This window comes from Tamandua tetradactyla, chromosome 17 (assembly GCF_023851605.1).
Source record: "Tamandua tetradactyla isolate mTamTet1 chromosome 17, mTamTet1.pri, whole genome shotgun sequence".
In the NCBI taxonomy this organism is placed as follows: domain Eukaryota; kingdom Metazoa; phylum Chordata; class Mammalia; order Pilosa; family Myrmecophagidae; genus Tamandua; species Tamandua tetradactyla.
In genome coordinates, this window is record NC_135343.1 from 74,475,140 (window position 1) to 74,492,896 (window position 17,757).

General features: G+C 41.3%; 1 long non-coding RNA gene across 1 annotated transcript; it reads left to right on the forward strand.

Moving 5' to 3' along the window:
- The first annotated feature begins 4,658 nt into the window (after positions 1 to 4,658).
- LOC143661760 (uncharacterized) lies at positions 4,659 to 16,727 on the forward strand. Its single transcript, XR_013164810.1, has 3 exons — positions 4,659 to 5,073; positions 12,164 to 12,317; positions 15,488 to 16,727. It is a non-coding gene; the product is annotated as an uncharacterized LOC143661760 (long non-coding RNA).
- The last annotated feature ends 1,030 nt before the right edge of the window (positions 16,728 to 17,757 follow it).

Here is a 17,757-nt window from a genome sequence, read left to right on the forward strand (position 1 = left end):
TTCTGGATACTAGACCTTTATCTGATATGTCGTTTCCAAATATTGTCTCCCATTGTGTATGCTGTCTTTCTACTTTCTTGATGAAGTTCTTTGATGCACAAAAGTGTTTAATTTTGATGAGCTCGCATTTATTTCTTTCTTTCTTCAGTGCTCTTGCTTTAGGTTTAAGGTCCATAAAACCGCCTCCAATTGTAAGTTTCATAAGATATCTCCCTACATTTTCCTCTAACTGTTTTATGGTCTTAGACCTAATGTTTAGATCTTCGATCCATTTTGAGTTAACTTTTGTATAGGGTGTGAGATATGGGTCTTCTTTCATTCTTTTGCATATGGATATCCAGTTCTCTAGGCACCATTTATTGAAGAGACTGTTCTGTCCCAGGTGAGTTGGCTTGACTGCCTTATCAAAGATCAAATGTCCATAGATGAGAGGGTCTATATCTGAGCACTCTATTCGATTCCATTGGTCGATATATCTATCTTTATGCCAATACCATGCTGTTTTGACCACTGTGGCTTCATAATATGCCTTAAAGTCAGGCAGCGCGAGACCTCCAGCTTCGTTTTTTTTCCTCAAGATGTTTTTAGCAATTCAGGGCACCCTGCCCTTCCAGATAAATTTGCTTATTGGTTTTTCTATTTCTGAAAAATAAGTTGTTGGGATTTTGATTGGTATTGCATTGAATCTGTAAATTAATTTAGGTAGGATTGACATCTTAACTATATTTAGTCTTCCAATCCATGAACACATTATGCCCTTCCATCTATTTAGGTCTTCTGTGATTTCTTTTAACAGTTTTTTGTAGTTTTCTTTATATAGGTTTTTTGTCTCTTTAGTTAAATTTATTCCTAGGTATTTTATTCTTTTAGTTGCAATTGTAAATGGGATTCGTTTCTTGATTTCCCCCTCAGCTTGTTCATTACTAGTGTATAGAAATGCTACAGATTTTTGAATGTTGATCTTGTAGAATTCTGCTTTTTTGTTTCTGCATATGTTGAGTATTTTTACAATTTAATAAATGATCTGTTTTGAAAGTAAAATTGATAGGTCTTGAAATTTAAAAGGCAAATGTGAAGGAGCCAAAAATAATGTAAATCCAGTATTTGGGAAGTGAAGACTGGAACCTATCCTGCATTAAATTCACAAAAACTTTTATACGCTTTCTGTAAATACTTTTTTTAACTATGAATCAGAATAGCCACATTTGGAACACTTTCTTTATCAGTTAATATTTTTAGATAGTTAGAACATGGTCATAAGCCTAAAATTGGCTTGATTCTGGAAAGTAAATCTTTTACAACTGCCTAAATGCACAGAAACCTTTTTAAAAATAAATACTCTCATGAAGTTTTTTGTTCGCATGGTCACACACTGATGCTTAGATGTCCTAGTATCTAATATGACCACAGAAGTCTTGATAGCCAGTCATTTGTTTCCATCTTTTTTTCTTTAGAAACCCACAGGGAAAAACCAGATTCAACAGGTCTAAAGCTACTGTGTGTGTGAATGAACATTCCCTTCTACTGCATATTTGAATGGTATACATCTTGTTTTGGATTGTATATTGTGTTTGTGTATTTATGCTTTGATTCATAGTACCTTCTCATGTTATGGAATTGATTTGCATTGAACACAAACTGTAAATTAAAAATGGTTGAAAGAGAAAAAAATAAAAAAGAGTTATATCGGTCAGGAATCAACCAGGGCAGGGAATTCATTTGAGACCAAACAGACAAATTTCTGGCACAGTAGGAGAGTACAGCGTTCGTTCTTGACTATTTACTAGCTGTATGGTCTTTGGAATGTAACTTGGCCTTGCAGGGAGGTTTCTCATCTGTAAAATGGAGGTGACCATTATTTGTCTGCACTCCTACTTCTTCTAGGTGACTGTAAACCTAGTTATTCCCACTGCCTCCAGCTACTGTCCTTTGGAATTGGGGAGGACATGGAAGCAGCAGCTTATAAACAACTCTGGCAGGGGGTGCAAGGGTGGTTCTGTGGTAGAATTCTTACTTGCCATGAGGGAGACACGGTTCGATTCCTGGCCCATGCACTTCCCCAAAACAAACAACCAAACAAACAAATAAAAATCCAACAAATGGTGCTGCAATAACGGGATACTCACATGGAAAAAGAATGAAATGTAATCCCTGCCATCAAGCATACCAAACAAACAAAAAAACCCACAACTCTGGCAGCTTATAAATGGCTCTGCCCAAATGAAGAATTGGTCCAACTGAGTCTCATTTGAGAATTAAAATGGCTAAGGCCCCAAAGCTCTGGGTGCCTAGGAAAGTTTGAGAGCCACGTATAGTGTAAGCCAATGAAGAAACAGAAGTCACTCATCCACAGCAAGAGAACAATGGAGAAAAGAGGAAGGAGCAAACTTGGAGAAAGGCAGAGGTCAGAGAGACGGTGTGGAGAAGATAAGGGTTTCCACCGGGGGCCAACACCTCAGCCCAGTTTGCGTTAGGCTCCGCTGTATTTCCTCACTGAAGTTCCCTGAGGTGCCTAGGTATCTTTATTTTAAAACACAAACAAAAGCAAAAAAGAGGGTTTCATGTCAATTGTTTGTGTGGTCTCTCTTCCTTAAAGCCAAGCAATCCCGGCCTGGGAAGAGAAGAGCAGCTAGCTACTGAACTGCTGTGAGCATTAAAGGAGATGACTTGTATTGAAAAAGTCTTGCTTTTGGAGACAGCTCAGGGTTCGGATTCTGGATCTAACACTTACTATTAGCTGTGACCAGTGACTTAACCTCCCTGCACCTCAGTCTCCCTAAATGTAAAATGAAGATAATAGCTCCATTTGGAATGCACTTTCATCTGTGGAAGGCCGTCCCAGTCTCCAAGACCTAACCCAAAATGACGTCTCTACAGATCTCTCTGCGGGTCCCTAAAGGAATTCATCTTCTCTGCCTCAGTAGATTGATCGTCTTCTTCCCTGAAAAAATATTCATTTACAGGGACCGTGTCAAATCACCCTTTATCGCCAACAAGGCACGGCAAAGACCCTTTCAAAGAGGAGCTGCTGAATAAATGTTTCTTGAATGAATGAAGCATTCACTGTCTATTGGAACCCTCATTCTTTCTTTCTTTTAATTTGCAACTTCCCATCTTAACAATAAAATTCCAAAGGAAATCCACCTTCATTTTTTCAGGTGCTTATCACATACAATCCTTTCTTAAGGACATTCCATATAACAATTAGTTAGCAATTAAATAATTAATTTGCCTTCTTGGCATTAATTAATGTGATGGGAGCATTCTAGGTTTTCTTCAGATAAAATTTTCGTGAATGCAGAATAAGGCTTCAAAAATATGCATAGAGGACAGGCCATGGTGGCTCAGTGACAGAGTTCTCAGCTGCCATGCAGGAGACCCGGGTTTGATAACTGGTTGCCTGCCCATGCAAAAAAAAAAAAAAAAAGATGTATGGATAGAGATCAAACATGATTAATTATGATCCTAGTAGGATAAGAAGGAATTCAGAAAAAGCAGGAAGATTCATAGGAGAAATCCAGATTCCCCTAACAGATAAGAAAAAATGCAAATGGTAAAAAATAATTAGAGGCTGGGGATGATACTTTTACTCATTATTTCAACAAAGGGACCAAGAAACTCCATAGCATGATTTGAAAGATGAAGTCATTTCAGATGCATTAGCAGCAACCTTTGGATTCTCAGCTTCTATGAAACACCCAAACCTAGACCTTATTTACCTCCTAAAGGGTTAATGACCATGCTCTGTGGGGGTGAAGGGGAACCCCCAGTCATCTCTGCCATTTCAACACACAAAAAAGGTGTTTGTTCAATGGAATCAGGACACTTCCAGCCAGGGTCCCTAGATTCCCATAGAAAAGAACGGCGTAAAGTGTGTCAAGAGAGGTCCAACTTGAAATAATTATTTACGTTTGTTATATATTTTTGTTTGGTTGCATTTAACCATTAATAACGAAGAGGGAAATCTTTATTAAGGGAACTCAGAAGGGTAATCTGAGTTCACTGAAACCTACAAAGACAAAAAGATGTTGAATTTGTCATTAGTTGCTTAACATGGGGGTCTCACCCCAAGTTCATAACTCTGAAATGAGCCCAAAGCAGATTTCCTGGTACATAAGCTGATTTCTCAATTTTTTCCCCTGAATAAAATGATTTCATTCCAAACAGATAGAAATCAAAATCAACATTCTCTCCTTTTTTAAACAGGCCACCATGTTATGAGATCCTTTAAGTGATAAGATACTTTTAGAAGTGTGAGTCATATTGAAAAGATCTTATCAAAGCCATTCAAAGATTGGCAAATGACATCACTGATACCCCAAGAAGGAAATTAGATAACAAAATCAAATAAGGCTCAAATAACGAAGCCTTGGCTCCATTTCAGAAGTAGATGTTGGCAACTCTCAGTCAGAGCCCTGTCTTCTGATGGGGGGTGGTGGTGACGTGTCTGGGACCTGCTGTGAATGTGGTCAGTGGCTTGCAGCTGGGTGAGCAGGGGGTGGGGGTGGGGCAGTGCCTGGAGTCGGGCAGGTGGCACGGCTGGGGACAGCAGGGGTGGGACACAGTCCCAGCAGCAGCTGCTGAGTGGAAAGAAAGTTCTGCCTGGCAGATAAAACTTGAAAGCCCAGAGCAAGAGTGAAAAACAGGCTCTAATGTATTGGGGTACAAAGGAGCCAGTAAACCTAAACAAGGAGTCTTGGGCCGGGGCTCAGGGTGGGGCTCTGTACCTAAGAGAACAACAAAGCAGAGTTCCAGTATAAGGAAGTGACTGATATTCTAAGCACGTTAATTGAACAGGGCATTCGGCACCAGAAACTAGACCACAGCCCACTTATGAGAATGGGGCAGAAGGTGGAGCTGAGTCTCAGGGACAAGGCAGATGCCCAGCTGGCTAAACTGGGGCACAAGGACGGGCAGTGCTGAGTGCTGACCATGGACACCCGAGGCTGAGACACGGAATGAGCCCAGAGGATTTATCTCTTCTCACAGGTCAACATTGTCCACAGAAGGATGAACAGCTGAGCCTACAAGTGGGGATCAAGCAGTCCCATGACAGGAGGAGGGGGATTAAAGGTGAGCTGGCTGGGTTGCTGGGTGCTATGGAAGGAGAAATGCGTGGCGTGGACTGAGGGTGACAGCTGGGAATCTGAGCAGGGTTCTGCTTCTGCTTCTGCTTCTGCCACCAAATGACCTTAGACAAATCTCTCCTGACCTCATTTTTTTCTTCTGAAAAAGAGCTGTAATGACACCAGGCCCTCCTAATGGACTGGGTTAAGGGCGTGGCTGTCTTTCCTAGCTCCTCAGCATCTTCCTGGCCCCTAGATGTAGAGCTTGTGTTGTCCTCCTGTTTTTCTTCAGCTTTCTTCTCTTCTTCTGTGTTTTCAAAGTACTCCTTCATCCACTCCTGCAGCTGCATCTCTAGCCTGGACCTCTTTTTTCAATCTTAGGGTTACTGTTAGGGTTAGTTAGGTTAGTTAGGACAAGCCATCTACTGTTATACACAGACCCCCAAATAGATTAGGGCCTCTACACACAATAGAAACCTATTTTTTGCTCATGATTCACCCCAAAACCATGCTAAGTAGACAGAGAGATTCCATTCCATGCATTCGTTCAGAGATTCAGGTTGGTGGAAGCTCTGCCACTTTCAGCATGTCGCTCCATGGAGGCCTGTCAGTGCCAGCTCGTAGAAAGACAAGAGTCACAAAGAAACATGTGTTGGAAGTCTTAAGGACCAGGTCTGGAAGTGATACACCTTCCTCATGTTGCACTGGCTAGAAATCAGTCACATTGTAAGACCTAGATGCAAGGAGGGCTTGGAAATATAGCTAAGTGGTGAGCTCACAGAGTGGAAGAACACATTTTGGTGAGCAGTTACTAGTCTCTGCCATGCACATGCTTGGATTTCCAACTATCTTCAGTATATATCCCTTGGATGCCCCACTGGTTCTTCCAAGTTAAACATGTTAGAAGTCAAACCCATTCATGTCCCCCATAAAACTTGTTCCTTCTACTATATTCTCTTCTTCTCTTAATGACATTAGCATCCACTCAGATGTCTAGCTACAGACTTCTGAGTAAAATTGATTTCCCCCACTTCCGTACCTCCAATTTTCTGTAAGTTTTGGGCTGCTCCCAGCTAAGGACAGAGCACAGCACAGGTACGTATGCAGGCCCATTCCTGCAAGATGTGGGACTCCTTTAAAGGGTGACCTTGGCCTGAGGACTCCCCATCAGCCTGGTAGAGATGTTCTTAAACTGAGCCTCTCCTCATCAACCCTGCCTCCTTCCTTCTCCTTCACAGGTGTTAGATTGGCTTTGTGATCTGAAGGTTCTTCTATCTTCACTGGTGCTTTAACTTTATCATTCACAGGTATATCTCACAATCTCTTGCACAAATCCCAGGTGGGTATGTTCATGGAGGACCCAAACTGAACCATTTCATTGAACAGCCTCTCAAATTTGCCCTCTCTTTTCTACTCCCAACACCACTGTCCTAGTTCAGGCTCATTATACTTCTTCCCTCTATTAGGACAATAGCTTTCTACTGATCTCTCTGCCTTGAATCAAGCTATTTTTAAGCATAAGATTAACTGACACCAGAGTTACTTTTTTAAAATATAGAGATGACCATGTCATTCCCTTGATCAAAAACTCAATGGACCCTACCTGCCGTCTATGTAATCTACCTAAATTTCTCAGCATGTCATTCAAAAACCTTCACAATCTCTCCTCGGTCACACCTCTGATCACCATTCCACCCTCTCCTACACCCAGATGACTTGCCTTTCCCTGAATGTACAGTGTTCCCTTCTTTGTCTGGGTTCTTCCCTTTACCAGAAATGGTTCCCATGCATTTCTCATTCTATCAAAATCTTGCTCACCCATTGAAGCTCAGAAGCTCAGCTCAATATCTTCCCTGATCCTCAAAAACAAATTCTTCCCTCTTCTGACCTCTCACATATTCTCTACCTTGCATGTCTTTATTTAATTGCATGTCTGTGTCCTCTACTAGCCAGATATCCTTGCAAGCAAAGATGGTGCTTCATTCATTCATTCATTCATTCATTCGTAAAATAGTTATTGACTATCTACTGTGCCAGGCCTTGTTCTGGTGCTGGGGATTCATCAATGAAGAAAACAGATAAGTATTCTTACTTCCATAGAACTTCATTCTAGAATATACACAGTGTTGAGTGTTCTCTGCACACAGGAAGTGCCTCAATCATTGTTAAGTAACTAAAAAGGAGGTCTTATCATTTTCAGTCTTCTATTGACCAAATATATACCTAATAGACATGGTGATTCTGAAATTCACAACTATATTAGGAGAGGGGAAATGAAAATGGACTTTTGACTTAGAAAGTCTTCAAAAATCAAAGAAGAACTATACAAACCAAAGTGAAATGAGACCTAAATTTAGGGCAGAAACACCTGAGGCAAAAGGTAGGAAAGTTGCTGAAACACCCAAATTAAAGGGAAGAGCTTCTGTGTTCAGAGCTGACAAGAATCCACATGCCAGCAAAGAGACAAGACATGTCTAGGAATCATTTCCAGAAATAACCCCTCCTCCAGCTGGCTACAGGGAGAATGCTTTGATGAGGTGGAGGTGCCTCCCAGCAGCCAATCTAAAGCAGGATTGTGGAATCATAGACTCATCAACTTTGAAAGCTGGTAGTTGCTTAGCAGTGAAAAAATACCCAAAGGGAATGCTTTATCCTCTTTTGCTCAGACACTTCCAAAGTAAGGAGATTACTATTCTATAAAGCAGACTGGTCTGCTCTGTTGCTCAACTGTCCTAACTACATTTATTCCTCTTCTAATGCATCTTTGTTTCCCTCCATCTTTCCCATTAAGCAAGGATCTTTTTGCTTTGTTGCAAAATGCCATCATTGAATTTCTGTAGAAATGATGGGTGCATTATAGAAATTCAAACAATATAGAAAAGTCCATGGAAACTTTAAAATAGATTCAAATCCCACTACACAGAAATAACTTCCATGAATATTTAGTGAACAGCCTTACAGAAATGTATCTATGCAAATATACACAAACAGAGATGGATAAAAAACAATTGTACTAAAGTGAGATATCACCTATCCTCTTTTTATATTTTTTATTTTAATTTTTAAAACTTTTAATTAAAGTTCAGTCTACACACAGAAAAGGGAACAGATCAAAATTGTAAATTCAATGAATTATCACAAAATGAACACAATTGTGTAACCGTCACTTAGGTCAAGAAAGAGGACACAGCCAGTATCCCCAAAGCTGCATCCCACCCACCCCCGTAAGTCCCCCCATGAGTTCCCCCAATCACTGTTCTCTCCCTCTTCCCCAAAGATACCACTCTCCTGACTTTTAACACCATAGCTTAGACTTGCCTTTCCTTATAACTTTTTTCTTATTTTTTTATTTACTTTTTTCTTAGTTTTTCTCCCTTGTAACTGCTTATAAAAAGGAATTAAATAGTATTATTTTCTGTCTCTCCTCTTTCATTCAAAATTCTGCTTCTGAGCTCCACAAACATTGTTGTACCCATCTGTAGGTCATTTTCATTGCTGTATAGTATTCCACTGTAGTCCACAGTTTATCTATGCATTCAGTTGTCATTGGGCATTTGGCTTATTTCCATTTGGGGCTATTATAAGTCATGTTTCTGTGAACATTCCCGTACATGTTTGGTGCACATATGTAAACATTTCTAGTGTAATACACGGAGTAGAACTGTTGGTTCATAGAATATGTGTATGTTCAACTTTAATAGAAAAGGCCAAAGAATTTGACAGGGTAAGTGCTTCCATTTACCATGTCACAAGAAGTGTGTGAGAATTCCACGCACCCCAAATTTGTCTATACTTGATATTGTCAATTCATTTGTTTTTTTTCATTTTAGCTATTCTGGCTCTGCTACGGTGGCTCATTGTGTTTTCAATTTGTGTTTCTCTGAAAACTAATGTGATTGAGCACCCTTCCACATATTTATCAGGCATTTGGGATATCTTTTTTGTGAAGTGTCTGTTCAAGTCTCTTGCCTGATTTTTCTACTAGATTATCTGACTTTTCTTATTGATTTGTTCAGTTATTTACATATTCTGTATATGAACCTTCTCTTAATTCTATGTGTGGCAGATGCCTTCTCATATTCTGGGGCCTTCCCTTTCACTGTTTTACTGATATCTTTTGATGAACAGTTTTTAAAAATTGTATCAATCTTTATGCTTAGTGCATGCATCCATACAGCCTATCTTAAATATTAAATATTGAGTGAAATTGTACTTGAATTTAACAAATGAAAAGGAAACTGAGGTAAAACAGAAGGAATGACTGAATTTTAGGTAAATGTTTCTTCATAAAAATACTAGTTCCTAAAATAGCCCAGTAATGTTAAGGAAAGGGTTTATGAAAAGCACAAGTAGGTAGCAACAATTTTAAAACACATTTAGTTCTGGACAGTATCTACTAATTGCAATGAGAGATGAAGCTAACACTCATTCATTTCCACCTGCCTCCTCTCCCCAACCCTCCTGAGTCTGCTAGTTTTATACTGTCAAGGTTCATTATTTTTAATTTATTCTAAAACCCTCAATTCTACAGTATTATCATCTTAGTCGTTTGTTTAAATGGAGTCACTCCTCTTTACCACAGTTTTTACCATGGCTTATCCCTTCCTTCATTTATAATTTGGACCCACGTCTTGATTGGTTGGACTTCATTTGCAAGTACATTTTTTAAGGACCTGTGGGGGCTGCTTTCCTATGACACTAGAGAAGGTCTGTCAACTTCATACTTGAAGGACAACTTGACAAGGTGTAAAATGCTTGGGCAGGGTCCACGGATAACAGATATACCTCCTATTCAATGTGTCAGCCAGCATTCTGGTTTCCAAAGTTCAGTTAGTGTGAATTAATTTCTCATGGACACCCCCTCCTTGATACACTGACAAAATAGAAACATGGTAACCTAATGGCCTGGCTTTTTTATTATTATTATTATTATTATTATTGCTTAAACAAATGGATGGAATTAATTGACCCATGGTTTTGAGGCTTGGAGAAGTCCAAAATCAAGGCATCAGAATCCTTGGCTTTTCTGTCACATGGCAATGCACATGGTGATGTCTTCTCTCTCCTCTGGGTTCTACTGACTTCCAGCTTCTTCCAGTGGATTTCTCTCTCTGTGTTTGAATACCAATCTTCTTCCTTTTTTGTTTTAATTGAGAAATCTTCATACATACATTCTATATATGGTGTACAATTGATGGCTCACAATATCATCACATAGTTGTGTATTTATTACCAAGATCACCTTTTAGAACATTTGCATCACTCCAGAAAAAGAAATAAAAAGACAAAAGAAAAACTCATACATACCGTACCCCTTACCCCTCCTATCATCAACTGTTCTAGCTTGCTAGCTGCCGGAATGCAATATACCAGAAACGGAATGGCTTTTAAAAGGGGGAATTTAATAGGTTGCCAGCTTACAGTTCTAAGGCTGAGAAAATGTCCCAGTTAAAGCAAGTCTATAGAAATGTCCAATCTAAGGCATCCAGAAAAAGATACCTTGATTCAAGAAGGCCAATGAAGTTCAGGGTTTCTCAAGTGAGAAGGCACACAGCAAACACAGTCAGGGTTCCTCTCTCATCTGGAAGGGCACATGGAGAACATGGTGTCATCTGCTAGCTTCTTCTCCTGGTTTCCTGTTTCATGAAGCTCCCCGGGAGGCATTTTCCTTCTTCATCTCCAAAGGTCGCTGGCTGATGGACTCTCAGCTTCTGGTGGCTGTGTCATTCTGCTCTGCTCTCTCTGAATCTCTCATTTTCCAAAATGTTTCTTCTTTTAAAGAACTCCAGTAAACTATTCAATACCCACCCGAATAGGTGGAGACATGTCGTCACCTAATCCAGTTTAACAACCACTCTTGATTGGATTACATCTCCAGGGAGATGATCTAATTACATACAGTATTGAATAAGGATTATTCTGCCTTTTATGAAACGGGATTTTGATTTAAAAACATGGCTTTTCAAGGGTACATACATCCTTTCAAACCAGCGCATTGACCTCTAGTGTTTCCATCTACCCCATATATTTTACCCTTTGTCCCCCCCATTATTTATTTATTTATTTATTGTTCATATTTTTTACTCAACTGTCCATACCCTGGACATAAGGAGCATCAGACACAAGGTTTTCACAATCACACAGTCACTCAATCTTCTTTTAAAGGACTCCAGTCATATGGCCCAACCTGATTCAGTTGGGCCGTAACGAAACTGAAATAAGATCTTTAATTGATCCTGTTTGTGATAGGTCCACGCCCATCAGAATGTGGCCCAAGACCATGAAAATGTAAAGGCCTCAACACAACAAGCAAACTCACCACCCTCCCCCTGTCCACATGGGACATGACTCCCAGGGGTGTGGACCTTCCTGGCAACGTGGGACAGAAATTCCAGAATGAGCTGAGACACAGCATCAAGGGATTGAGAAAACCTTCTCGACCAAAAGGGGGAAGAGTGAAATGAGACAAAGTGTCAATGGCTGAGAGATTCCAAACAGAGTTGAGAGGTAATCCTGGAGGTTACTCTTACACATTAAGTAGATATCACCTTGTTATTCAAGATGTAATGGAGAGGCTGAAGGGAACTGCCTGAAAATGTAGAGCTGGGTTCCAGTAGCCATGTTTCTTGAAGATGATTGTATAATGGTACCGCTTTCACGATGTGACTGTGTGATTGTGAAAACCTTGTGTCTGATGCTCCTTTTATCTACCTTATCAACAGACGAGTAGAACATATGGAATAAAGATGAATAATAGGGGGAACAAATGTTAAATTAAATTTAGTTTCAAATGCTGGTGATCAATAAAAGGGAGGGGTAAGGGGTATGATATGTATAATCTTTTTTTTTCTATTATCCTTTTATTTTTTTTTCTGAATTGATGCAAATGTTCTAGAAATGATGAATATGCAACTATGTGATGATATTGAGAATTACTGAATATATATGTAGAATGGAATTATATGTTAATGTTTATGTTTGTTTGTTCTTAATTTTTTTTAATTAATAAATAATTTATAAAAAAAAAAAAGTAAAGTCCTGGTTTTAAGTCTGGGTCCAGTCTTTCGTCCTTCATGCACCTCCCTGTCTTTGCTCAGGGTGGAGATTTGTTGAATGCAGTGGAATAGAACAAACGCTGTTGGGTGCTGGCCTTCCAGGACGCTCCCATTTCCCAACCTGCCTGCTGTAGGGCCTCAGCACAGCTGTCGCTATGTTTCACTGAAAGATGAACTCTGCTTCCTACAGGAACAGGTAGGATGTATGTGGGTGATCGTGCATTGCGATGACCAATGAGGAAGATTGAATTTATTTACCCAACTCATCCATGCATCTATTCCTTCAACAAGCATTTACATACAATGCAGTTCCTCGAGTTGAAGACACTCAGAGTTTTGCTTTTTTGTGAGAAATACTCAAGAAAAGTCCTTTCCAACCAGCCGAAAAGATCAGAGCCAAAGAGCTCCCCTTCCTGCCTCCTCCTTCCTTGGATGTTGGTAGACAGCCTTGCACTTTTTGCCTTCCCACTGCTCACTACAGGTCGCTGGAAATCATGGGTGAAAATGGGAACCAGGTCTCTCACTTTCATCTTCCTTGCCATTGAAAGGACAGCTTTTGCCAGTGGCATCATCCACACCTCACTGAAGGCTCTCTCTTGGCCCATAGGGAATTCTTCCTTACCACCCCTTGAAGGAGTCAGCTAACAAATCACTTGGCTTAGGTGCAAATGAAAAGAGAAGCATTCCACAGTAAGGCATGTAGGAACACCTCTGCATACCCATTGCCCGAGGTCTGAGCTGTTCAAGCAAATTTTCCACCTGTTTAGCCCTGTCTGGTACAAAGAGTCAATTTTGCCCTGAGCTCTGAGATCACCAGAGTCAGACCTGAAAGCAGTAAAACATGTCACCACAAGCCCCGGAAATTCCAGGGAAAGGAGCGATTCTTAACCTTTGTATGTGCAGTACATATTTTTTCCACCCCCCATACTAAGGAGGCAAGCAAAATATTAACAACACAAATACTTTCCGAATTCTCACGTAAGAAACAGAGATATCACAGAATGTTCACTTGGCATTGTTTCATCCTGCTCTTAAGCCCGGGACACACACAGTCAGAGCTCTTGTGAGACCTGTGACTATATAAAGATTTTCTTAAGAGACTCAAGTGGGTTTTTCTTTATCCATCCATCTATCTACCTATCTATCTATCTATCTGTTTCTAGACACAGGAAGAATCTTGAAGGTAATGTTGAAAGAAATAAAACGAAATAGAGATCCTAAGGCTTATAGATTTTAAATGGAGTTGTGAGGTCATTTTGGAGGCTGCGTTTATGCAGGTCTCAGCCAGATATCACAAAATATGCAAAGCCTCAAATCACAATGTCCCGCAAAACCCTTAGGACATCTGGACACCATAAACACGCCATAAAATAAAGAATCAATTAACCAACCTGAAGGATAATCGGGGTACCTCAAATATCCACCAGCCACCACCAATTTACCTACTCTTCTTTTCCTTTAAAAACCTTGGCCTGGAGATGGCAACAGGGAGGATAGGGTTTGGGTTCCTACCTGAATCTGTGCTCCCCAAATGGCAATCCTCAGACCCCATATAAATGCCTTTGTGGTCTTGTAGCTTAATTTGCTATTTCTCAAGTTGACAGTAGGCAGGGCCAAACTCATCATAATATTTGAATTGGGCAGAGATTTATAGTTGTTTTTTCAGAAGGTAGGATGTCATCTCTGAGGTTTCCACCTTTGCCAACTAAACAGGGCCACGTTGCTCCATAATAATTTCTGTATCTTCCAAGGTTTGAAACCCCAATTCGCAGATAGTCATGACCAGTTGTTCCCTTCTCATCAGCACCTCCCCAAACTCTTTCCCCTTGGGGGTTAGTTTGGGAGTCACCTTCCCTGAGCACCTTTCCTTACTCGCCATGCAAAATGAGAAGCTCTTGCCATCACCTCCACAGCAGGCAGACCAGGTGTTGGCTGGGGTCTCACCCTCCTCTAAGATCTAGTAAGGATTGATTCCAACCCTCTTTACAGAGTTTCTCAGGTTATGGAAGCCCACCACCATCTCCAGTTCTCTGAATTTTCAGGCAACTGCGCTTGCTGGTGTTCTCAAGGTCACTTTTGTCCCGCCTTCATTTTGGTCAAACGGTTTGTTCTTTGCCCTGTCTGTACAGCGATTCCTTTATCTCTGCTCTGGCATCAACCCAAAGCAAGAGTCGAGCCCCTCCTTCCCAGTTTCAGTGAACAGAAAGCTGCCGAGAGCAGCAGGATGTTTACTAAAGGTTTATGGGCCAGTGGAAGTGGGTCAATAAAGCCCAGTGCTTAAAATTGGCATGCCTGGTCAAACCACTCTCCATCTAGGATTTCTCACTGCGGGGAAGACTTCCTCCATTTCCCTTTTCTTCCTCTCTCTCTAGGGAACTCCCAGCCACAACTGCAGTTGCCACACCCTGCCCTAGGAGTTTATCGAGTTATTTTTTCCCCAAATAAAGACAATTCCTTCCCTATGAGGAACTCTGGTGCCAACTGTTCAGATAATACATTTTTTCATTTCTTTACAGTAGTACTTGCTGCACTAAGATTTAATCATTTATTACGGTATTTCTCTCTAAAACCAGGCTGAACTCACATTGGAGGCAGAGGCATCTTTTTATCTCTGCATCCCCCATGCCCAGTAAGGAGTCTAGTAGGAATTCAATAAATCCAGTTGTTGTAAGAGTGAATGCCTATGAAGTTGGCCTATCAGGCAATGGCCCCCTGCCTTGGTTCCACTCATCAGTGTGAGAGTCAGGACCAGGCAGTGGGGTTGCTAGGAGATGATGTGCTTTCAGGAGATGTGGAGTGTTGCTTAGCAACTCTTCCTTACTGCCCTATCACTCAGCATGGACAGGACCAAACAATTCTTATAGCAAGACTGGTCTCCCCTAAAAAGAGGTAGGAGCTTTCTTTTTGTCTCAGCTCAGAATATGTAGTGCTTTAAAGGAAAGAAAAATGTTGACATATCCCAAATGTTCACACCCCAAAAATATATTTTGTCAGAACTGTGAATCAGGGAGATATTGGAAAGATTTCCAAGAGACCACAGCCTGCCTTCTCTTCCCTGGAGGGGCACACTGGATGTTAGTGCCACTGTGTTTGCCAGAAAGGTTTTCTGGCTGTGGGTGACATTTCCCTAACAAGCTGAGCCCAGGAAGAACATTCGGATTTTTTTGGGTCATATATAATCTAGAAAACCATTGTATGAACTTAAGTACCTAGAAATATTTGCAGTGAAAACACCCAAATGATCACAAAAAAAAAATGTATCTAATGGTCAAATGGATCAAATAATCATAAATAATGGTCTCAATTTGTGCCAGAGAATACACATTATATCATGACTGTTTTTCCTTTCTCTCTTTTTCCTACTAGCCTTGACGAACGTGAGGACACACTGGTGGGATCCTGCAACCAGAACGCCAGATGCTGGGGTGGCAGAAAGAGGGCTTCCCCTTGCATGTCTGTGGATGCCTTGGAATGCTGGAACTCTCTGGCATGGGAGCTTTCTGCACACAGTAATCACTCAGCACATAGTAGCGGCACAATCAATGGATAGTACTCACCCAGCACATAGTCGGGTGTAATCAGTGGATAAACCTGGAGCCCTTAGAGCATTCATTTGGCATTCAACAAACACTTTTTAGGTACTAGAGCAGCAAAGGTGAGCAGAGGTGTCCCCACAGCCTTACCCTCTGGCTGCCTCCAGTGCCCTTCACAGGGTTCTGAGTCCCACCAGCCTCAGGACAGCCCTTCCCTGGTGGTGGGTCCCACAACCACAGCCTTTCTTCTAGTGAACTCCTACTTACCCTTAAATTGTCTGATCAAATATTTTCCTTCAGGGGAGTCTTCCTTGCTGGCCAATCCTTCTCCTCATTAGATTGGTTCCTTCTTAAATACTCCTAGCTCTCCCTATGTTTTGTACTTTTCCTTTACATAACAACCCAACTGCAGTATTTCTTGACTAACCTGCATTTCTGCCAAGGTCTATAAACCAAAACGGAAGCCCAGGTGCTCAATAAATATTCCTTACACGGCCGGCGGGATTAGAGGGAAAAAAGAAAAAGGCCCATAGTGAGCAATGGATAATGGGAAATAATCCCCATTGCCACTGCGCCATCTTGAATCCATTGTGGACCCCAGAAAAGCCATGACTTTAATCCTCGTTCAGTATTGCTGGGTGGGAGCTTTTTGATTATCCATGGAGATGTGACCCACCCAGTTGTGGGTGGTAACTTTGATTAGATGGTTTCTATGGAGATGTGTCTCCACCCATTCAAGGTGGGGTTGCTTACGGGAACCCTTTAAGAGGCAACCATTTTGGAAAAAGCTACAGAGCCCATGCAGTCAGAGACCTTTGGAGATGAAGAAGGAAAATGCCCCTGGGGAAGTTTCAGGAAACAAGAAACCTGGAGAGAAAGCTAGCAGACGTCACCATGTTCACCATGCGCCTTTTTAGTTGAGAGAGAAACCCTGAACGTCATCGGCCTTCTTGAACCAAGGTATCTTTTCCTGGATGCTTTATATTGGACATTTCTATAGTCTTGCTTTAATTTGAACATTTTCATGGCTTTAGAACATGTAAACTTGCAATTTAATAAATTCCCCTTTTTAAAAGCCATTCTGTTTGATATATCACATTCCAGCAGCTAGCAAACTAGAACAACTACCATCCTCTATTTTGATGATACACCCCTGAAGTGGATCCCCAAATGGGGTGGAGAGCTGGGGGGCAGGGTGGGGGTGGGGAGGGCTGGGGGCCCAGGGCATGGACCACAGAAGCTCAAGGGAGCCCACAGAAAAAGTGATACCGGCAGAGCTGGAAGATGTCTCCCCGCCCCACCCCCACCTGCACCCCATGGAGCGCTCTTAGGCCTTCAGGATGGGTGCGGGAAGGGCCCAGGACCTTGCTTGGCATCCTTGGCCTTGTAGCCCCAAGTTGCTGTTTTAAATGGCTACTTTGCACACACACACAAAAAATTGTATCTAAGAGAAAAGTAGGACTACATACGCACATGAATGGCTACGGTGAAGAAGATAATACCAAGTGTTGTCAAGGAGTGGAGCAAGTGGCATTGTGTAAATCGGTGCAAGCACTCAGAAAAAATGCTTGGCATTGTCTGTTAGCGTTGAATATATGCACCCACTGTGATTCCACAATTCCATTGCTAAAGGCTTTCACCAACAGACATGCAAGAGAATGTTCAGGTTATTTGAAATGATCAAAAACTAGAAACTACTGAAATGGCCATCAACAGTACAATGGATAAACTGGAGTACTCAAAGGTTGGGACACTACACAGTAAGTACACTCAACGTGGATAAATTTTACAAACGTAATTCTGGTGAAGGAGGCAGACACTGAAGAGTGCATACGGTATGAGTCTGTAAAGTTCAAGAAGAAGCCAAACTCAGCTGTGAAGTGAGCGGTCAGGTGGGGCCCCCTGGGCGGGGCTGCTGGGCATTGGGAGGACAGCCTGGGGGCCTTTTGGGTTGGCTCCTTTGGTCCCGTGATGCTCATACAGTTGTACGCGCTTTGTGAAATTTTCATGGTTGTCAATTCAGCCCTTACACACTTTACTAAATTTATATTTTATTTTAGTAAAAATTCACATTACAAGAGAAAGGCTGAATTATTAAGAAAT